The 20,699-nt window shown below is 37.9% G+C and overlaps 1 protein-coding gene across 1 annotated transcript in view; it reads left to right on the forward strand.

Annotated features, from left to right (window-relative positions):
• The window catches only part of AVEN (apoptosis, caspase activation inhibitor), a 90,112-nt gene that overhangs the window by 17,005 nt on the left and 52,408 nt on the right, over positions 1 to 20,699 (forward strand).

Below are 20,699 nucleotides of genomic sequence, written 5' to 3' on the forward strand. Positions count from 1 at the left end.
TCAGCAGGTAAGCATTTTCTACTTTATAGCTAGTATTTTTTTTAGTTTTACGTTTTGATTTGTTACTACTTCTCTGGCTGTTGTCCTTGATGATGAAACAGGACTGTGGAATATCGTTCCTATCTGCTTCAGTAAGTCTGCCACCACTGTATTTAGGAGTGTTCCAAGTCTCCATGGGAGCAGCCTTACAGCATACAGGCTGCACTGAGCCATGGCAGATGGGGAGTGAAGAAGGGCTGCTGCATTTATAGCCTTCTCATGAAACTACGTATGGGTTTGAGTGTGTGCAGCATCCAGTTACTCTGAGCCTATTTTGCTGACAATTAATTTGTTCCTGATATTCATCATTGGGTTCCTTTCCAGAAAACAGAAGAGGTTGCTAATATGACTAAAAACAGCAAAGCAGTCAAGATTGTGTTGTTTGGTTTTTTTTACAAAGATTCGTAATCAGCATTGTACATATATGTGCATGAATAGCAAGCATTACTTTCCTTGAAAATAAAGATTGGTTATTTTCTCCTTTTTAAAGGAGGAGGAGGGACAGGCTGTACTAGATTCTCTCTCTTTTTTTTAAGCTATATATCGACAGTATGGGCAGTTGCACAAAAAGCAGTTACCTCTTGATGTGCCATTGTGTTGAAATACTATTCAGTAAAAAGCTGCAGACAATGTATTATGGGTTGTTTTGTTGGTTTGGCTTTTTTTGAGCAACTTGGAAGCTCTGAAATCTCTCAAATCTAAATCATTGTATTTTTCAGTTACAGCTTGGAGGGATAAGTTACAAATTATATATGGTAAAGAATCGAGGACCAGAGCTTGCTTTCTCTGTGCCAGAATCAGTTTCTGAAGTTGTTTTGCAAGAACATTGAAGAACTGGGGCTCAACTGGCAGTTTTAATCGAAGGACCAAGAGACATGTGTTGAATTTTCTGAATCATGTGTTGCATGGTAAACAGTGTTGGACTCGGGATGCCTGATATGGACCTTGGAGCTGGATAGGTGACATAATTTGTGCCTGTTGCCTCTTGTCCTGTCACTGGGCACCACTGAAAAAAAGCTGGCCCCATCCTCTTTGACATCCTTCAAGTATCTATAACCATTGATAAGATGTCTGATTGATCAATCTTCTCTTCTGCAGACTTAAAAGCCCCAAGTATCTCAGCCTTTCCTCGTAAGAGAGATATTCTAGTCCCCTAATGATCTTTGTAGCCCTTTGCCATGCCCTTTCCAGCAGTTCCCTTTTCTTCTTGAACCAGGGAGCCCAGTACTGGACGCTGTGCTCCAGATGCGGCCTGACCAGTGCAGAGCAGAGGGGGAGGATGACCTCCCTTCACCTGCTGGCTACGCTCTTGATGCATCTCAGGATGCCATTGGCCCTCTTGGCCACAAGGGTACATTACTGGCTCATGGTCACCCTGTTGTCCACCAGGACTTCCAGCTCTTTTTCCACAGAGCTGCTTTTCAGCAGGTCAGCCTCCAGCCTGTACTGGTACACAGGGTTATTCCTCCCTTAGGTGCAGTACCCTACACTCGACCTCGTATTTCATAAGGTTCCTCTCTGCCCAGCTCTCCAGCCTGTCTAGGTCTCACCAAACGGCAGCACAGACAGCCTTCTGGTGTGTCAGCCACTCCTCCCAGTTTTGTGTCATCAGCAAACTTGCTGACAGTGCTCTCTAATCCTTCATCCAGGTCATTGATGATTATATTGAACAGGACTGGACCCAGCACTGACGCCTGGGGAACTCTACTTGTTATGGATCTCCAACTAGACTGTGCCACTAATCACAACCCTCTAAGCTCTATCTTTCAGCCACTTTACAATCCACCTCACTGTCCATTCATCTAACCCACACTTGTTTATGAGGTTGTTGTGGGAGTTATGTCTTAAAGCCTTGCTGAAGTCAAGGTAGACAACATCCACTGCCCTCTCCTCATCTATCCATTAATTCATGCCATCAGATTAGACTTATTTCCCCTTGGTGGATCCATGCTGATTGCTTCTGATAACCGTCTTTTCCTCCACGTGCTTTGAGATGAATGCCCAGAATGAGATGTTCCATCATCTTTCCAGGGATGGAGTTGAGGCTGGCTAGCCTGTAGTTTCCTGCGTCTTTGTTCTTGTCCTTTTTGAAGACTGGAATGACATTGGCTTTCCTCCAGTCCTCAGGCACCTCTCCTGTTTTGCAGGAGCTTTCAAAGATGAGAGAGGGTGGCCCAGCAATGACTTCTGCCAGCTCTCTCAGCACCCGCAGGTGCATCCTGTCAGGGCCCATGGATTTGTGGATAACCAGTTTATTTAACTGATCTCTGACTTGATCCTTCTGAGCCAAGGGAAAGCTTTCCTTCCTCCAGACTTTCTCTGTTACTTACAAAGTCTGGGAGTCCTGAGGGTAGGCCTAAGCAGTAAAGACTGACACAAGAAAGCTTTCACTAACTCTGCCTTCTGTGTATCTTCTATCACCATGGCCCCAGCCTCAGTCAGCAGTGGGCCCACGTTTCCACTAGTTTTCCTTTTTCCTCCCATACACTCAAAGAAACCCTTCCTGTTGACCTTGACATCCCTTGCTAGGTTTAATTCCAAGGAGGCCTTGGCCTTTCTTGTTTCATCCTTGCATACTCTGGCAGCATTCTTGTAATCTTCCTGAGTGGTCAGTCCCTTCCTCCATGTACTGTAAACTTCCCTCTTCCATTTGAGCTTTTTCAGAAGCTCCTTGGTCAACCATGCAGGTCTCCTGCTCATCTTGCCTGATTTCTTCCTCTTAGGGATGCACTGATGCTGATCTCTTTTAGGATATATTGTGACTATTCTTGACATAAAAATAAATTGATGAGAAACAGTAAATAAATAAAGTACTTTCAGAGGAAGAAAAAAGTACCTTCTGAACAATAATGTGGATTTCTTGGAGTCGCATAAAAAAGCAAAGTTGTCGAGGGGGTTCTTTGGTTTCTTTGGCTTACATGCAAAAACTGGGAATGCGGTCTTCTTTCTCTAGAGATCTGAGAAGAAGCTTGCATCTCTGCTTTGATAATTTTGACTTCTGTTCAGCATTCTGAAGTTGCAGAATGGATCCAGTTCAGTTGCAACAAACATTTAAAGGAGTACTGGTCACAGAATGGAGTTGAGTGCCACTTTTCATGAATGTAAAAGCTTTACTATTAATGCAAAACAATCTAATTAATGCAACCAGTTAAGAATCCTTTGGGAAAAGCTCAATTTAAAAACTTGTTCTCCTGTGTAACATTTGGGTTCCATAATATTGAAAGCAGGGTCTTAAAGAGAATGCCATCCTTCACTATACAACTTGGATTTATTCCTAGAAAATACCCTGTTAATTGAATGAGATGGAGTACAAAAAAAAAAGTTTGAGATAGTGTAGTAATAAAATCACAATTAATGCTAGTAGACAAACTTGAATGGAGAAATTCCTGGCATCCAGGGAATTAAAATTCCAAGCTTGGTATTTGTTTAATATTTTCTAAGTGTGCTTCTACATGTAATTTTCTAGTTGAAATCAATGAAAAAAAGTAGCAAAATAAGACAACTAATGTGCTATAGTATGGGTGTCATGTTGGTAATTAGCATGATTGAAGCTTTTAAATCTAATACATGAATGTTACTGTTCTTGAATTCAGAAAGTAACAGAGTTATGGCCTGTACTGTATTTTTATCAGTAAAGTGGGTTATTTTTTTCTGAGAGGAGGAAGGGTTTGCAGATACTCGCAGAGGATAAGTCTTTAGGGTATTTTATTTTACGTTTTTCAGTAGCTTCTGAAGACATGCACTTTTTTTAAGCTTTTTGCCTATACCTCCAGTTTGTCCCCGCCTCAAGCAAGTTTCCAGTGCAGCACCGATTCTGCCTTTTCAATCAAATATTTAGGCCTGACTAGTCCCAGACTGTCTCTGGCTGCACCATGTCTCTCTGCTGTCAGCCTTTTCCTGCCTACTAATTCTTCTCACTCTCACTTGTGTCTGATTTTTCTTCTTGTCTGTTTCTGATTCTTAACAGTGGATGTTTTGTTGTGAGCCAGGTCCCTTCCACATATATTCACTAAAACACAGCTCTGTCAGGTGTATTCTGTCTGTGGCTCCATCTAGTCCTGGTGATCTCCAGTTCCAAGTTCTGCCTGGGATCGCTCATTTGGCTTAATTGTGCTCTCATCCACTACCACATCATCTTCTTACGTTCCTCTTTTGTTCCTTGCCTAGTCAATCCTAGTTTAGTCTTTAAAGTTTCCAGTTCTGGCTTCCACTACAAGGCGTTTTCTCCACCTTCTCTCCATGTGCTCTGTCAGTTTACCCTAAATCCTACTCACTTACACAAGTCTGTGAAGTTACAGGCCACTGTTTTCAACCAAGGTAGGGATGTTGGCGTAGATAAGGTTGCAGAAATATGCAAGACACTTTTTGTTCAGTGTTGTACCTAATGTGTGTTAAACGCAGACTTCTCTTATGGGGAAAATATGGCTCTTCATGGAAAGCCAGAGGTTAGAGGAAACTGAGTGCAGTTGCCTTGCATGTGGAGGTGACATACAGAAGATCACTGAGGATGAACTGTTTGGTGGTTCGTTGTTAAGCTCCACTAGGTCCTGCCAAAAATACATACAAATTCTGATTTCTAGAACCTTTGTATCTTGGCTAAACCAGGTCAGATTTTTCAATAAAATGAGCAGAGTGTACCTCTCCTATAAAAATACTGTCCAGCCTGATTTCAAGTTACTGAACCAGGAAAGTGATTAGTTTTTCAAAAGAAGACCTTAGAAGGGCTTTTTTCACAGATCCTTTCATAGAAAAAAGTTCCAGCCGTTCTCTGACTCTTTTTTAAAAAGCTGGTGGGGAGGGGAGGGGGAGGGGAAGAACTACCTGAAGCAGACAATTGACATGGAACATTTCAGGCCGAGTAGTTAAAGTAGCTGAAAATAATCTTAAGTAAGAACTGCCAGCTGGCTGTGATAACAGCTGATGTCACTAGCCTGACAGAGCTTCTTTGTTGGGAATTATTATATTTGTGTGTGAAGTAAGGTGATAACTTTTGTTTTTAAATCTTTCCTTGGTTTAGTTTTATAAACTTTTTTTTTTTACTTAACCTTGAGTATAGCATAGGAAACATCTCTGTATTATTTTGATATCTAGCTGTTTTAAACTGCAAGTCCATTGTGAAGCCTTCAGGGAATATGTCTTGAATCAATTTAGTAAAAATGCTGTTGAAGCGTAAAGAACAAGAGAAGTGGAAATGATAGGATAACCTTACTTTGCTAGAAGAATCTTGCCATGTTTGGAAAGCTGTCCTCGTTTTTTGATTGATGAGGGTTAAGTGTCCCAAAATAGATTTAAGTCCTTTGTTAGCTTTTTGGCTGTGAGGTTTTTTCTGAGGTTTTTGGAAAATATGCTTTTAAAATCTCATTACAGAGCTGATCAAAATGTATCCAGGGAACCTGATCACTTTCCTTTAAATGTGGTAGGCATTATCAGGACAGCAGCCAAAAGCTGTCAACATACATGCCTCAACAGCAGTGTGCTGAGTTGCAGGATATGGTCCTTATCAAGATGAAAAAATGTAATTTTGGACATGAATTTTTGCCTGTTTGATTTTTGGCCATGGCTGTATGATTTTGATGGTATTAAAGAGCAAGAAAGACAAAAGCTGACAAACCAGGAAAATGGTTTTGATGTTGTAAGAACATGTATAATTTCTATAGGCACCTAGCCATTGAATGCAATAGGAAATGTGGAATAAAAATCAAAAGAGCAGTCACTGGAGCATTATAGTAATGAACAGTAAGTATACGAATTGTGAGGTAACAGGTACTTTCTCTTCTCTAAAACACTGCTGTTTTGCTTTTTTTAACCTCTTGCTTTTGGGATTCTCTATTTTATTTTAATGTGTCTATGCAGTAAATTGCTGCACTTTTGCCGTTTTCATGGTTGTCACATACATGAGAATTAGCAATGTACAGAAGACCATTGGCTGTCTTGGAAAAACTGAGCAGATTAACATAAGCCTTGCTCCACAAATTTAAAATAGGTTTCCCTTCAACTTCCCAATCTTAAATATATGCTGATAGCAATTTGGACTTAAAAAAAAAAAAAAAAAAAAAAGTAGAGTGAAGAGTAAAGGAGTTTTCTTATTTCTCAATGCTAATTCTACTTAAACAAAAAGAATGGCAATGGTGGGGTGTGATTTGCCTGCTAAAAAAGAAGTCTTTGAGTTCTAAAATTCTAGAGAGGAGCTGAAAATCAATTTTCACACAGAGAACTGCCTAACTTACTAATTTGGATTACTATATATATATCAGGGGGGCAGTTTTCCAGTGGTATCTGATTGCCAATTTCTACTAATTTTTGTATTGTGTGTCTGTTCTGTGAAATTATTTATATCCATATGTCTCCACGGAACTCTGCATCTCTGTTTCTTGTGCCGTTGAGGTATCGAGACTAATGAAGAATTGTTGTTTATTAGCTCCAAAAGCATTATTGCTCTGTGCAAAAAATAGCGAAAAGTATTTGTAATTCTTTTTTTTGCGTGCCTTTTATGACTGTGTGTGAAGCAGATGTGTTTTCAACTAGTGCATCTTATTTGATCAAAAATTCAACAGATGCAAAATTTCACGTCCTTGCCATTCACCAGGTGACAAGAGCTCTGTGTAGAGCATAGAGGTATTGGTAACTTCTTAAGACTTATCAACAGTTTTAAAATATTAGTACCAGTTTACTGGTCTTGAAAGATTACACTGTTGCAACTAAGGATTGGTAATTGGTCACCTGAATATTCCTAGTATATGTGCTCTTGAAATAAACAGTTAAGGGTGTGTACTTGCATCTTTCCTCATATTCTCTTTTCTTCACTAGCTCATTCTATAAACATTCTCTGAGCTTCCCTGACGTGCTATTCTCTTCTGCTTCTAGCCCCATCCCAGCACATCAGAACTTTCCTTTTAGGTGGTTGTATGGTAGATACCCTTTCCCACCTGTGGAGGCTCTTTATCCAGGTGGTCTGTTTTCCACTTGGAAACATTTTAGTTGTGATAGTTACACTCTAGGCAGTCTGCAACTTTGGGCTTCTTAGTAGACCGGAGACTGATCTTTTGTGTACATATAGGTATCTGAAATCAACGAAAATGCAGCCTCTCCCCTTTTCCTTCTCTACTTCCTAGCTAAAGTAACTTTCCCTAACAAACTGGGAAAAAAAACCCTTCCACAATAAAAAATTTCAGTAAAATCACAGGACTTAGCATCAGTGGAAGCTGGTTTTCCATCTGCTCAGTGCTTCCTCCTGAACTGTTCTAACATTACAGAAATTCATCTTTTTTTGTTCTAATCAGACAAGCTGTCCTTTTTTTTTTCCCTTCACAGTCTGAACTAAAAATAGGAGGTACCAGATTTTATGTATTAAGTCTGTTTTCCTGATAAATGTATTTTCCTGTAATAGGTAATCTGTGCTCATTATATATGTTTTCATATCTGTGCCTCCTTCCCTCCCAAGCTTTATCCAAAATGTAACTAAAATGGTATGATTTAAGTATAGTAGCATAATGTAATTCCATTACTTGAATGCATATATATGTAAGATAACATTTCTTATTTTCATTTTAACATTCTAGTATCTTAGAACTATGTAATCATATGTGTGATAGTATTGCACAACTAATGATAAGTAATAAAAGAAAAATTTGAAATGTTCAATGGTTTAGAGAAATTTGTATGCTTTATGATTCAGAATTGAATAAAGTAAGATTCGCAGACTAAAGGGGTTAGATTTTGTTCCAATTAAAATCAGCGTGGTAAGCTTTTTTCTGTTCTTTTAGGTTTTCACACCTCGAGTGCACTCATTTAAGTTCCATATTTCTGGTTTTAAAAAGTCAATTGTGTTTAAGTACGTTTTGGTTGTGAAATCACAGATCGGCAAGTTGAAATGTGAAAACACTTGTCTTTATCCCCATCTTGCTGCAGTCATGTCCACTACTTGAATTGGTAGGGTTGAAAGCTGGATAAAAATGTCAACTTGCCCAAGATTTAATCATGTTCTTTGTCCCTAAAACCAGTTCTGTCTGACTAGGCCTCATGTTGGTCATCATGGTCTCTGCCACATCATCATCTCTGACTTTCCTGCCAGTGAATTACTCTGACTCTTGTACTCGGACAGTACATTTATTATTCCAGTCTTAATTTTCAAAATTACTATGTTATTGCCACTACATTCCTGTTCCCTTTCTCCTATTTCTACTAGCTGTTACTTAATTTCTGCCTTTCCCCCTTCCTTTGAATGATTTCTTTTACTCGGTGAACTTTGTGATTTTTCCTTCCTGCCATATATTGCTTTTAATCTTTTCTTTCTGATGTCTTTTTACACTTCTGAGTCTGAACCACTGTTAAATCACCTGAATTAGAGCAGGGACTTTCTTTTACGTGCCTGTAAATTATTGATTCTTTTCCAGTCATGACATCAGTAGATAGTACTTCTTTGGTAATATTAAACACAACACCTCCAAACCAATCAGCATCTTTTTTTCTTAATTGTAATACTTTAGTTCCATCTTTCAGCAGCCTGCATTAGAGAAGAAATTAAAAAATAGAAATTTTATAAAAATTCTACAAAACCAAAACTTCTTGTTTATGTAATGATGATGAGAGTAGCAGATTAAGCAGATTAGTTCAATCACAGAAGCCAGACTTCATTTACTGTTCTGTTTCTTGTAAGGATAAGTTTATTCCCAATATCAGTTTACAAACAACTGTGATAGGAATGTTTCCTTGTTCACTGAAGGATGCTCCAAAGCAGTGTTGTGATCAAACCTATGTTTCTAGCAAGAGTCTCAGAACTTCGTTTGCAGGCAGCAATGCTGTTGCCAAACATCGCTTTTGAAGCGAAGTAGGCAGTGCTCCAAAGGACGCAAAGTGCCTATTTCTTCCTTAATCTCAGCTGCACCTTCTCTTTTCTTCTTGTACCCTTTGTGATCCTGAAATTCCTCCTCATGTTTGCTGCTGAAGGTTTGGGCTCTTCTAGTCCTTCTCTTTTTTTTTTAATGCTTTCGGAGTCACACCTATTCATTTTGTCATTCTTTCCCTGATCTCATCCTCTTGCTCTAGAGTTGCCAGTTCCTACATCTGACTTCTAGTCTATGCTTTCTCTTGGTTCTTCCCCCAGGCCATATTTTTGTACCTCTCCGAATCACATGTTGGCTCCACCTCTTTGTGTTCTCCTTCCTGTTGTTCTCTCCCAGCTCTCCTGGGAATGGCAACTTTGACATTCCTGGCTGTTGCATAGGAAGATGGCTTTCTGAGCAGCGGAAAGCGTGGTTGTGTTTGTTGTGTGTGATTATTGTTTTTCTGGTTTTCCTTTGTGGGCTTTTGTTTTCCCCCCAAGGGCTGTCTAGATTTGGGTGATTGTCTTGAAGGGTGTCAAAGGCATATTGAGCCTTGCCAGAGCCTTTGTTTCAAAACAAGAACTGTCTTAACTGTCTATTTCACCCTCGAGGGAACTCTTCTGTGCTGCAGTTGTCCTTCCTTGCAGACCAAACCCTCTGCACGTGTAAAATTGTGAACTAGAAATTCTTTTCATAAAAAGCGTGTTTGAGGGACAGACTAGGGAGCGAGTGGGGGGAATTATGTTTTCTTTAGTTCTGACTCATTTTCAACCTTTACTGGAATGTGAATCAGATGACCTTCCTTTGACAGTACACACTCTCATCATCTTGGTTTATAAAGCGTGATATTTCTGAATCTGCTGCAGATAATTTGAATTGTGAAACTGATCATACACTATTTCTTTCAAAGCTTTGGATTGAATACAGCCTGTGATAATGTGGCATTTTCTTGAATATATGTGTGTGCTTCAACATGCAGAAAATATGTCACTGAAAAGTGTGTATCAGCTTGCTACAGAAGGGGACAAGGTGGAAGAAATAATTCAAGAAGGGAGTGCTTTAATACAGTGATATTGTAGTGATTTTTGTGTCATAAAATCTGCAGATATTTATAGCAAAGAAATTTTAATTCAAGACACTTGGTTAACTTTCTCCTGTGAAAATACTAGCAGAGTGGAGATCTTAGAAAGCTAAATATTTTAAATTGACAGTTCAGTAGTAATAGGTGGTAAACTGCGTTAGAGTCTTCTGAGTAAATGAAGTACCTAGGGGTGCAAGAGTAGTAGTCCCAGAGAGGAAGTCTATATGATTTGTACTCTTTCAGGAAAAGATACCCTGTTTGCAGACTTTATCATCAACTTTCTGATGCCCAAGGAAGTGCACTAAAGTGGTTATAATGGGAAAAACGCACTTTTTTCCCTTGCTTCTTTTCTGATGGGGTCTCGTTTATTTTTTCCTCTAGGTGTACTTTGTTTCTGAAGTTGTTAGAAGATAGAGTTCAGCATGACAGATGACAAATGTTGATTGGCTTTTATAACATAAGATTTGCTTTGGGCTAACTCACTTCTTGACTGAAATCCTTAGGCACAGGAATGAGTGATACTAGGAAGAGAAGTTATGTTTAACTGAAGAGGCAAACCGCCTTTAAAGGCAAAGAACATTCAAAAAAGATATTTTGAATTTCTCATGTAGAGATTATTTCTTAATGCGTAGTGCTACCATATCTGACTGGGTGGAAGACAGACTCGTTCTGAAAGCCTGTAACTACATCTGACTTGACTGTCTTTCTGCGCAGGGCTTTGTCATGATGTCTATGTGGGCCCAGGTTGGGGAGGAGCAGTTAGTTTGAAAAAGCGTGACTAAGAATTGAGACATCTTACCCAACCCAATAATACTGGGTCAAGATATCGTTACTGTCCTTTGTTGCTTATCCAGGATTTCTGTGTATACTATGCTTCATTTTTTGGGGATGAGCTTTCCATCAACCTGGAAAAAAAATATCTAAAATGCAAAGAGGTTCCTTTGAAAAAGTCCTTCTAGTTAGGGACCTTCAGCATTGCCGACTCCTGCAGGTCCCTGCACATTACCTCACACGCTAGGAACTTGCTCTGCCTCCTGAAAAATCAACAAACCCTGCTACTTGTGACTTTCTGTTGTATGCAGGGAGCAAGTTGGAGGTGCTGATTAATTATTCCAGAAGACTTTCTTATGGCCTGGAGCATTTATTCTCTCTGTCTCTCTCTCTCTCTCTCTCTCTTCTGTCTTGGACATGGTTAACTTTTGTGTGCTTGTCTTTTACCTTCTTATCTTGAAAAACATGCTTTTCCTCTTAAGGAAAACAATATATTTCCTGCACCTTTTGAGTGCCCTTTTCAGGACTATGTTACCCCCAGGACAAAAACTGACAAGGAATTGTATCTGGCGTTTCCTTCTGGTTTTGTTTAATATGTATTTGAAAGGGACATGGTGCCACTGGCACAACAGTGAGAGTGGAACGTATTTGTATATTCCTGTGTCACCTGTCAGTTCAGATGGGAGTGGCTGAAAAAAATAACTTCTCTGTAAGTGGAGAAACTGACTTCTACCTCAAGGAACAAAATGCATTCGTTTGCCCCAAAATGGGCTGGCTAACACTGCTTGTTACAGCTGCAAAAAGTGGACATGCATTGGCTTCCTCTGCTTCCACACATTACATACTAGAGAGAAAAGAAAATCTGTAGCAGTCACATTTGTGAATTGGCTTAATTTGATGACATTTATAATCTCTAAGTAATTGTATATGTAGTTACTAATAGCACTGGTTGTCATATGAGTCACTACTAGAACATTCTAATGAAAGTGGCTGTAATTTATTTTGGATTTTCTCTTCCTTTTGTACATTCTTAGAAGGAATTTAGTGGATGTCTGTGTTTTATTTCTTGCGAATCTCTGCTTCTCTTGCTGTGCTGGAGTGTTTGGTTTTGTTGTTATGCAGCCATGGAGTTCTTACAAACAGAAATGTAATGGATCTGAAGTTGCTTTATATTTTGCTTCTGCTCGTGATAATAAATTAAGATCACCTCCCATCTTAAGACATGAGTCTGAAAGACAGTTCTATGATATTATGGATTTGTCCCATCACCACATATGGATCTAGTTGCCTGATTTCACTGTTCAATGGTGCAAAAGAGTTGGCAGGAACATGAAGTGGAACAGCTGGTGAGAACGGAAAGATCTCAGGGAGCTGGGGAAATACTAGGATTGGTATTGGCAGTAGTAAGGGAAGAAGCAAGAGCTCCTTTTTCCATGTGTATTGGATTGAATCCAGACACCTACTTCTGATTTATCTTAATAGACGTTTGCAGTTAAGAGTATTGATAGCAAGTAAATTTTCTAATGCAAATAAAAGATTACAGTATTTCTTGCTTTAAATTTTCTATTCTGTAACTCCACGTGGTTCTCTTGGCCCATTTTTATCTTTTTTCTGTTGTTCATTTCACACTGCCTTATTAAGTGTTCACTTTTGTGTTTATATATCCTCTTTCTACCCCATAGACAACTTTATTTCTGTGAGTTGTGTTTGAATATGAAAAAAAGAGGAGGGAGAGACGGGAGAAGGGGTGGAAATCTACAAGAACAATCTAGTCACTCAGAGGAAAATTGCCTAGAAGTATGAGATGACTAAATTAACTTATAGAAATGTAATCTGAAACCATCAGATCTCATACCTGTGACTTGCAAGCACACTTCAGCTTGTCAAAGAAAATTGATCTTTATGAATATCTTTGTGTAAAGTAAAATTTAACTGAGACAAAGCATTTTAAAGTCTCTAAAGTGTTTAGTTTGGTCATGTTATCTTTGTGTTAAAAAGCCCAACAAAAAGCTAACAGTGAAAAAAACCCTAGTGATTGAGTTTAGTGCCTGTACTGCAAAATAGTTTGTCTGTATCTTGTTCAGATGAATTTCAATTTTTTTTTTGCTGTTCATTTATTACTGGTAGAGTCCTGTAACAGTTCTTTGGGATTGTCTTTTTGCAAACCTTTCTACTTTAAAGTATTTTAACATACTACCATTTTACACCAATGTATAGCATTTTTTAACACGGGAAGTGAATAGTGGAACTCCTTTGGGAAGCAAAATAGGAGTATGAATTAAAGACCTGTGATTACAAACTTTATTGGCATAGGGAAGGAGTATATTTATGGTCCAAATTTTAGCATGAATAAAAAAAAAACACAAATGAAACTGTAGGATATTTTTTAAATTAAAAAAGGTGCAGAGAGGTGTAATTTTTTTTTACATCACAATTGCAAATGTTTTATAGTGGTGACAGATGCTACATACAAGGCTTTTTCTAAGTATGTAGAATAAAATAATCTAGGCTATATTCCTGACGACTGTCAATCTCCCATAATGGTTGTAAATTGAAATTATTTCATTCAAAAGAGACGAGTGAAATAAGATTGTTCTCTGACAAAAATAATTCATTGAGCAGGCTATACTATATGATACAAAGCTGATGTAATGCATTTTTGAAAACTGAGACCAGCTACACTGAAAATGTAATTAAATGTGACTAGAATTCATTTAATCATGAAAGAAAAGCATGGTAGATTAGGGAGAATATAACATGGAAAAGGTGTACTTTCGTGACAGTGTAAACCTACAGTAATCAGTCAGAAAGAGGTGAGGTCCATATAATATTTATTTAATTTACATTACAATAGCTAAAAAGATTCTTGAATGGCCTATTAAAGAGAGTCTTTGTAGATGTTTAAGAAAAATACTTTTTCTAGAGTCGGTTCTTATGTATCAGAGTTCTGACAGCTTGGCACTGCTAAACTTAGAAATGGTTCCGTTCCCTTCTGTCCTTGCAACATTTCTAAAAATGTATGTAACAGGTGACAATATTTGCAGTTATTTGCTTTTAGATGTTATAGGTAAAATATTACCAGCAAACATTTACAGCTCCTTCATATTTTAACTTCCAAAAGTCATGAAATGGGACACATAATTAAAAAATCAGTTTCAGTAAGGTTTGTGGCAAATTTGAGGAAATGAAACTTGCTGTTGTTTCTTTCCCTATCTCAAATCCCTATTGACTTGAAGAACAGAGGACCACGTTCTCTCTAGTTAGTAGCTGTGCAGGGAAGGCATAGCCAGTAAATTCATTGATTACAAAGCCGAAAAAACCCGTTTGTCATTGGGTGAACTTTTCTATATGACATGAGCAGTCATAACGAAGAAAGTTATGAACTAGTTATTGGTTGAATTAGGGCATGTCCCTTAGTACAGCTACTATCAAAAGCAAATATCAGTCTTGATTTAAACTATTTCAGTGACAGAGAATCCCCTGGAGCTCTTGGAAGGTTGTCCCACTCTTGGATTGATCTGATGTGCTGTTCCTTCCCCATTAAAAGTGTGCATCTTAATTCCCTCCAATTTTGTATAGCCTGAGGACTGCAGAGAGTAGCAGAAAAACCCCACAAACAACAGATTAAACTCAGTACAGATGAAGATTAAGTGATATATGTGGGGTGTGAGTGTGTGGAAATGGTCCTATATGCCAATTAAAGATATCTGAGGTGATTGTTTAGTACTCTCTAGATGAAAGCAAACAAGCCCTAGAAATTTCAAAAAGAACAGAGAGCAAATCAGAGAACACATCACGCTGTCACTATATGAATCAGTGACACAGGCATATCGTATAACTTTTTCCAATTCAGATTCCAAAGGCTCCAGAAGGCAACAGTAGCACTGAAAAAGCACAGCTGGAGGACTAACAGTATGGAAGAATTTGCCTGTGAGGCACAGCTGAGTGAGGATGGTGTGAGTAGAGTAAATTGAGGTCTTCTGCCTCAGAGACAGATGACTGAGAATGGTGTGGGGTAGCTGTCTGTAAAATGATGGAAGAATTGATATGGTGAATTAGAATTATTGTCTCTTCTAGTGCAAGAAGTAGAAAGTATTGAATGAAGCTGGCTGGCCAGCATTCTTCGGTGTAACTCGTAGTTAAATAGTGAAGTTTGTCACAGGATCTTGCAGAAGCTTAAATTTTGTTCAAAAAAGAGCTGAAAAACTACTTTTTAAAGATTACTGTATTTATAAGACATCATCTCTGGCTCAAGAAACCCATGAAGTATGAATGGCCAGAGGCTGGCAGAATGTTTCCGAGGAAGGGTACAGCCCCTCGGTGTGTGTGCCCTGTTCTCAGGCTCTCCCTGGACTGAGGCAGTTGGGCACTGTTGTGCAGAAATTGAGGCTGTGTGGAGCCTCTGATTCAGTCTGGTGTGACCTTCCCCAGATGTCATGCTGCTTTTTTTTCCTCTGTTTCCTGCTGAATTAATTGGGAAGGGAGTCCCATTTGTATGTACAAGGTGTGCCGTTTTGCTGAGCAGAGGTATTGGAGTTCTTTTTTTGACGTGGTTTGCTTGTTTCATGTAAGTGAGAAACTTAATCCAGAGAGGAGATGAAAAGATACCCTTGTCAGGTGCTTAGTGATCCTTGAACAACTGGTTACAATAAAGGTGGAAAATAAATACTGACTCACTGTTTTCAGGAGAGATGATCTAACATAATTATACATTTTGGAAAACGTTTTATGATATAATTGTTTCTGGTTGCACAGGTTTAGGCTTTGGAACTTGATACTGAACTGTTTACTTACGTTAACGTGTCTGAATTCTTTGAAGATAAATGAGGGAGTAATGCACTTAAAATAACATTTATCTTGATGACTCTAAATTAAAAATAATTAATGAATACATATGAAAAACATCTTTCTTTTAAAAAATATTACATAACCATATCCAGTCTTCTAAAAAAGTATTCATTGTATCTACTTCTCCTTCCAGCAGTTTTTCTACTTGTTCTTAGCCCTCTCGTATTCTCAGCAGAGAACTTAACAAGTCTTAACTGCAACTCTCAATTTAGAAGTTTCTAAATTTTGAGTAAGCTTTTTGAGAGTTTCATTGAATAATAACCTGTCTTTTCTTAAAAAAGCATGTTTGCCAGCTGCTATGTTTGGGGGTTTGGCTGGGTTTTTTGTTGGTTTTTTAATTCATGATAAGCAATATATTTTACAAAAAGAAGAGGCAGAAGATCACACAAAGTGTCCAAGGTAAGTTCCAGCAGTACCTGGAGAATCAAAACTTGAATTGCAGTTCTTGGTTTTCTCTCGTATCTGAACCAGATTCAACAGGTACAGAACTGTTGTTTGAAATCAGCTGACAAAAGCTGTCTTACATCTGCTGCTTTTTACAAGTGTTACTGAGTTGTAGGAGGCTTTGATGGTTCAAGTTATGGAAATTTTGAACTGGTGCCACTTAGAGGCTTACTGTTTTGCTTCGTGTTGTTCAGAACCTACTTCTTAACTGATGATTTTTTTCCTGGTGTGTTCGATGAGAGAGAGTATCAGTGCGTGTTGTACAGGAGCAGTGGGAAGGCAGAAAGAATTCTTACTGGATCAATGTAATATGTGAAGGTGAGGCATAGGAGAAAAAGATTGAGACGTCTGATGGAGCAGTTGGAGCTACTGACAAAAGAAAAGGACAGAAACTGGGGGAATGTGGAGGGTGCTGCAGCCTGTCAGCAACAGAATGGCTGAGTGATAGGGGCACAGCAAAATGCCCCATGAAGTTCTCGTCAAACACAGCAAGTGGGAAAGTGGAAAAGGGTTAGGGTGATCGAAACTTCTTTGCTGGTATTAAGCAGAAGACTAAAGTGTGAATGTTTAGAGAATATGATAATTTTTTTCCCCCGCTATCATGGCAGTAAAGAGTGGGATCTTGTAGGAGGAATTTTGAATATATTAAGTATTCTACAGTAATATACATGAGTTGACCCCTGACATGCAGTTGTTATATCTTTTCTGGTAGGAATTCCATTATTTTGGGAGTATGTTGTTGACTCTTGACATGAGACAAAGCTCAGCATAGCATGAACTTCTAATTTTCAGTCTTATGCTATTCTGTCAGTCTTTAGCAAGTAAGTTTAGTCTTCTAGCACTTGGTGGAATTCATAAACTCTTTGTGCATAAGAGAAGAGTTCAAAAGAGGTGTCTGTGAATCACAAATCTTTAGCAAGCATCAAGCAAGAGAGCTAGCAAAACGAAAAGAAAAAAAAACAGGAAAAATTGAGGGGTGCATTAAACTAGAAAGATGTGCTAGATAGAAATGAGGGAAGTGATACAGAGAATAGAGGGAAGATATTTAAAACCATACTGGAAAAATAAATATTACGTCTTCATAAATAGAAAAAATGGTGTAACACCAGTAAAAGACAGTATGAGCAAAGATGTAGGTTTTCAAAGCTAATATTTCTGACGAAGTTGACCACTGTGATACTCTAAAATGCATGTGTTAAATGGTATATGACTATTTATGCTTTTTCAGTTTCAAGGGCTGTGGGGTTTCTGTGTGTGTGTGTGAGGGCAGGTACCTTTCCTCATGACTTGTAAGTGTAGTTTTTTTGACCAGCAGATACTGTGTTTATTTTTCAAGCCTTATTAGATGTTAGAATCTCATTGTAAAACGTTTTGCATGTTATTTCCATGTAGAATTTATGTCTGTGTGGCTTATACTGTGGATGCTCCTAATGAGTGAAAAGACTGAGGTGACTGCACCTACTTTTTATAGTTTTACTGAGGCACTGATGTCCAGTCTTAGTGAAACTCTGTACACAGTACCCTGAGGTGTATTTACATGGTGCTGTTTCCTTACTATGCTGTAGTTTACCTTTCATAAATAACTAATCAACACCTTTAGCTTTATTTAATATGTTTTATATAAACACGAATTCATTATCCTGTAATAAAAAATATCCTTTTACATTTACTGCTGTTTGCTTTGCCAAATTAAATAGATAATGAAGTGCAGTAAATGTTTTTTGTAATGTTAACAGAAGCGTGCCTATTTATTTATTTATTTATTCTTAAACAGCCAGGCACGAAAATATGTATTAAAATATTGTGAAGGATTTACATCATAAGAAATATTTCACTCTAGTACAAGTCAAGAGAGAAAGCATTTAATAATTTTCCTTTGAAAAACCTTACTATCAGAAGAGAGCTATTATTTGAGCAGTACAGGTAATCTAAAAACATCAAATTTTGTAATAGTAGAATTTAAAATTCAGTATCAATGAATATAAAGAAAAATTCATTGAGTTATTGTCTGTACATCAAAGTATAAACTGATGTGATAAACAATTGAAGCAGTATATGAAAGAAAATCTTACCTAGGAGATACTTGATTGAAGCTTTATCAGTGCTCTGTCAGAACACACTGAGACTCACTCAGCAGACAGGAAGCTTTTTCTATTTGAATTGCAGTGTGCACTCTCGTCTTGCTATTTCTTTTTCCACAGTGTTCTGTTGTTCACTGCTGCTTTGCCTTGTAGTATTGGTTGTTTCCAGCTTATTTCCAGGTATCCCCAATATCTGTTTTCTTCCACATTCAACATTTTTGTTTATTCTGCCCTAATTGGGTAACAGAAAAGAACTTGTGAACTTTGCGTTTTCCACCCCAGTCCCTCAAAAAGGCAAAAACCAACCGAACAAAAAAAAGTAAGCAAATGCACTGACCCCAGTTAACTCAAGTATTCAGCACCCATTTAAAAAATCATTTAAAGATTTAGCATCCAGTAAATTCCATCTTTTTTTCTGTAGCTATTCCAACACAAAAAAAACATCACATTTCAGTAGCCTCCACGTTTTAGATTTTTGTAGGAAAAATGCAGGATCAGTAGACATGAGATCTTAACTTTTAACCCATGCGACATTATTCTGTGAAGGATGATGGTCTGCCTCTCAGCTCCTTATGCTTCTCTCAGACACAGATGTGAAATGCTGCTTTAGAACAGAGGGGGAGAAGAAAAATCCCAAAGGGTGTAGTGTTTTGTCATCTCTCAGGACAGTGAGCATGCATGGCATCAATGAGTAGCAGATATGAGCTATTCAAACCAGTCACTGAACTGACAGGATGACGCTTTCATACATAATAGACCCATTAATTATTTCTTGTGATGGACAGCAGTATCTACTAGAAGAAAAAAGCAGCAGATGATAATACTAGGTTTGATAGGTGCTCTGTGTTTGAACAGCTTGTCATCGAGAAACAAATCCAGGAAAAAACCTGCTGTTTTGGGATATAACCTGGTAAAACGGACCGAAGTTGTTTTGACATGGTAGATGTCATGCATAGGGTTAAAAACTCCCTTCTGGTTAAGCTCTATTCATAGCTAGCTAGCTTTTTATCAAAAAGATGTTCCAAAATGTTTGCTTTAAAAATCGTAGTGCATGTTTTGCTTCATGTAGCCTTTTCATTTGTAGAACCTAGCTGTAATCTCATGGGTTTTCATTTATAACTTAACGTGCATAATAAAGCCTACATATTCATGGGGTTTGTGGTTTTTTTTTTTCTCATTTTCTTTTTTTCCGATACAAAAAAAAAGCCTTAATGTTGTAAAAAAATGTTTTTGAAAGGACTCTGTGTATGAAGATGATGTTCAAACTCATTATACACTTTGTATCAAACAAAGGCTTTCTGACTCACAAATCCATTTCTAATTAATTTAGAAATTTAAATGGTCTGATTTAATGTTAATTAACTGTTCTCTTGAGGTTAATATGTAGGAAATAATACGTATTGAAAAATTCACTTTAATGTAGCATAAGCCCTTCATAAATCTGTCCTGAAATATGATGGGTATAATCTTCATTCACTGCACTGATGTTGTTAGGGGCAACGTATGCTGATTGTAAAAAAAGCAACATTTAGAACTTTTCCTTAGAATATAGTTTCATTTCTTCCCCCCTCCCTGGAACCTTATTTATGATAACTTTTCTTTTTAATTTATTGGCAAGAAAATGTTTACAGTGAATTTATTTCTTTTTTTGCCTTCTGTATGTTGAAAGTGAAGAAGGAATAAATGATGAAAGAAAATAGACTATTTACTTCAGAACTGGGGTGAAACATTAACCACACCAAAAAGATGGTGGGAGAGGGGGCTGCTGCTACAGATTTGTACTTGTTTACTCTAAGTATGAAGAAACTCTTTTGTAATTTTCCCTAGTCTTGTTTCATTGAAACAGCATAGTTATTTTCATCTTGCTTGTTTTGAAATGATGGAGAGTATCTGGATAAAGCTTCTTTAGTTTATCCAGTCATTAATGACGAGCACAGTTTTGCCCTTGTACCACATCAAATAAGGTTTGGAATACCTTTGGCTTCTAGCTTGCCTCTTATCTTGCTCCAGACCAAATCCAAACTTAGTACCCATATGACAGCTGTAACTTTAAATCTAAGCTGTCAACGTTGTCTCTTTAGATAAGGAATTGAGTTGCCAAGGATACAATGGGTACATGATGTAAAGTCCGTGCTGAAAGTACTGGAATGAGGCATACTTTCTGAAATAATATTAACACTTTCTGTCTCATGAATTCTGTTACTAAGCATATGATGTGTATCTGGAGTTGGTAGGCTACCCTGGAATGAAAATGCCCTAAATTTATTGGGATATTTCATAAAGGCAATGCTTCTTATGAAACGCTTCCAAGTAACGGGAATCTGAAAAGGCTCAGTCTTGATGTGTGTAGCAACAAGATAACTTTACACCATTTGCATGCTCAGATAGTCTCTTCAGGAAATGAAGAACAAACACTAGCCCCAGTCTGCTTCCCGCTTGCAAATGCCAAAACAGGGCACTCGTATATCTACTCTGTGATTATGCCGAAAAGAAGTGCTGAAGCACAAAATAATTGAGCCTTTTTATATACATACATGTGTACATGTGCATGAGTGGACACATGCATGTATCTCTATAAAAGCCACTTCTAGTTTTGCCTCTTCAGAGCTAGAT

This window comes from Apaloderma vittatum, unplaced genomic scaffold (genome assembly GCF_000703405.1).
Source record: "Apaloderma vittatum isolate BGI_N311 unplaced genomic scaffold, ASM70340v1 scaffold2716, whole genome shotgun sequence".
NCBI classification, from domain to species: Eukaryota; Metazoa; Chordata; class Aves; order Trogoniformes; family Trogonidae; genus Apaloderma; species Apaloderma vittatum.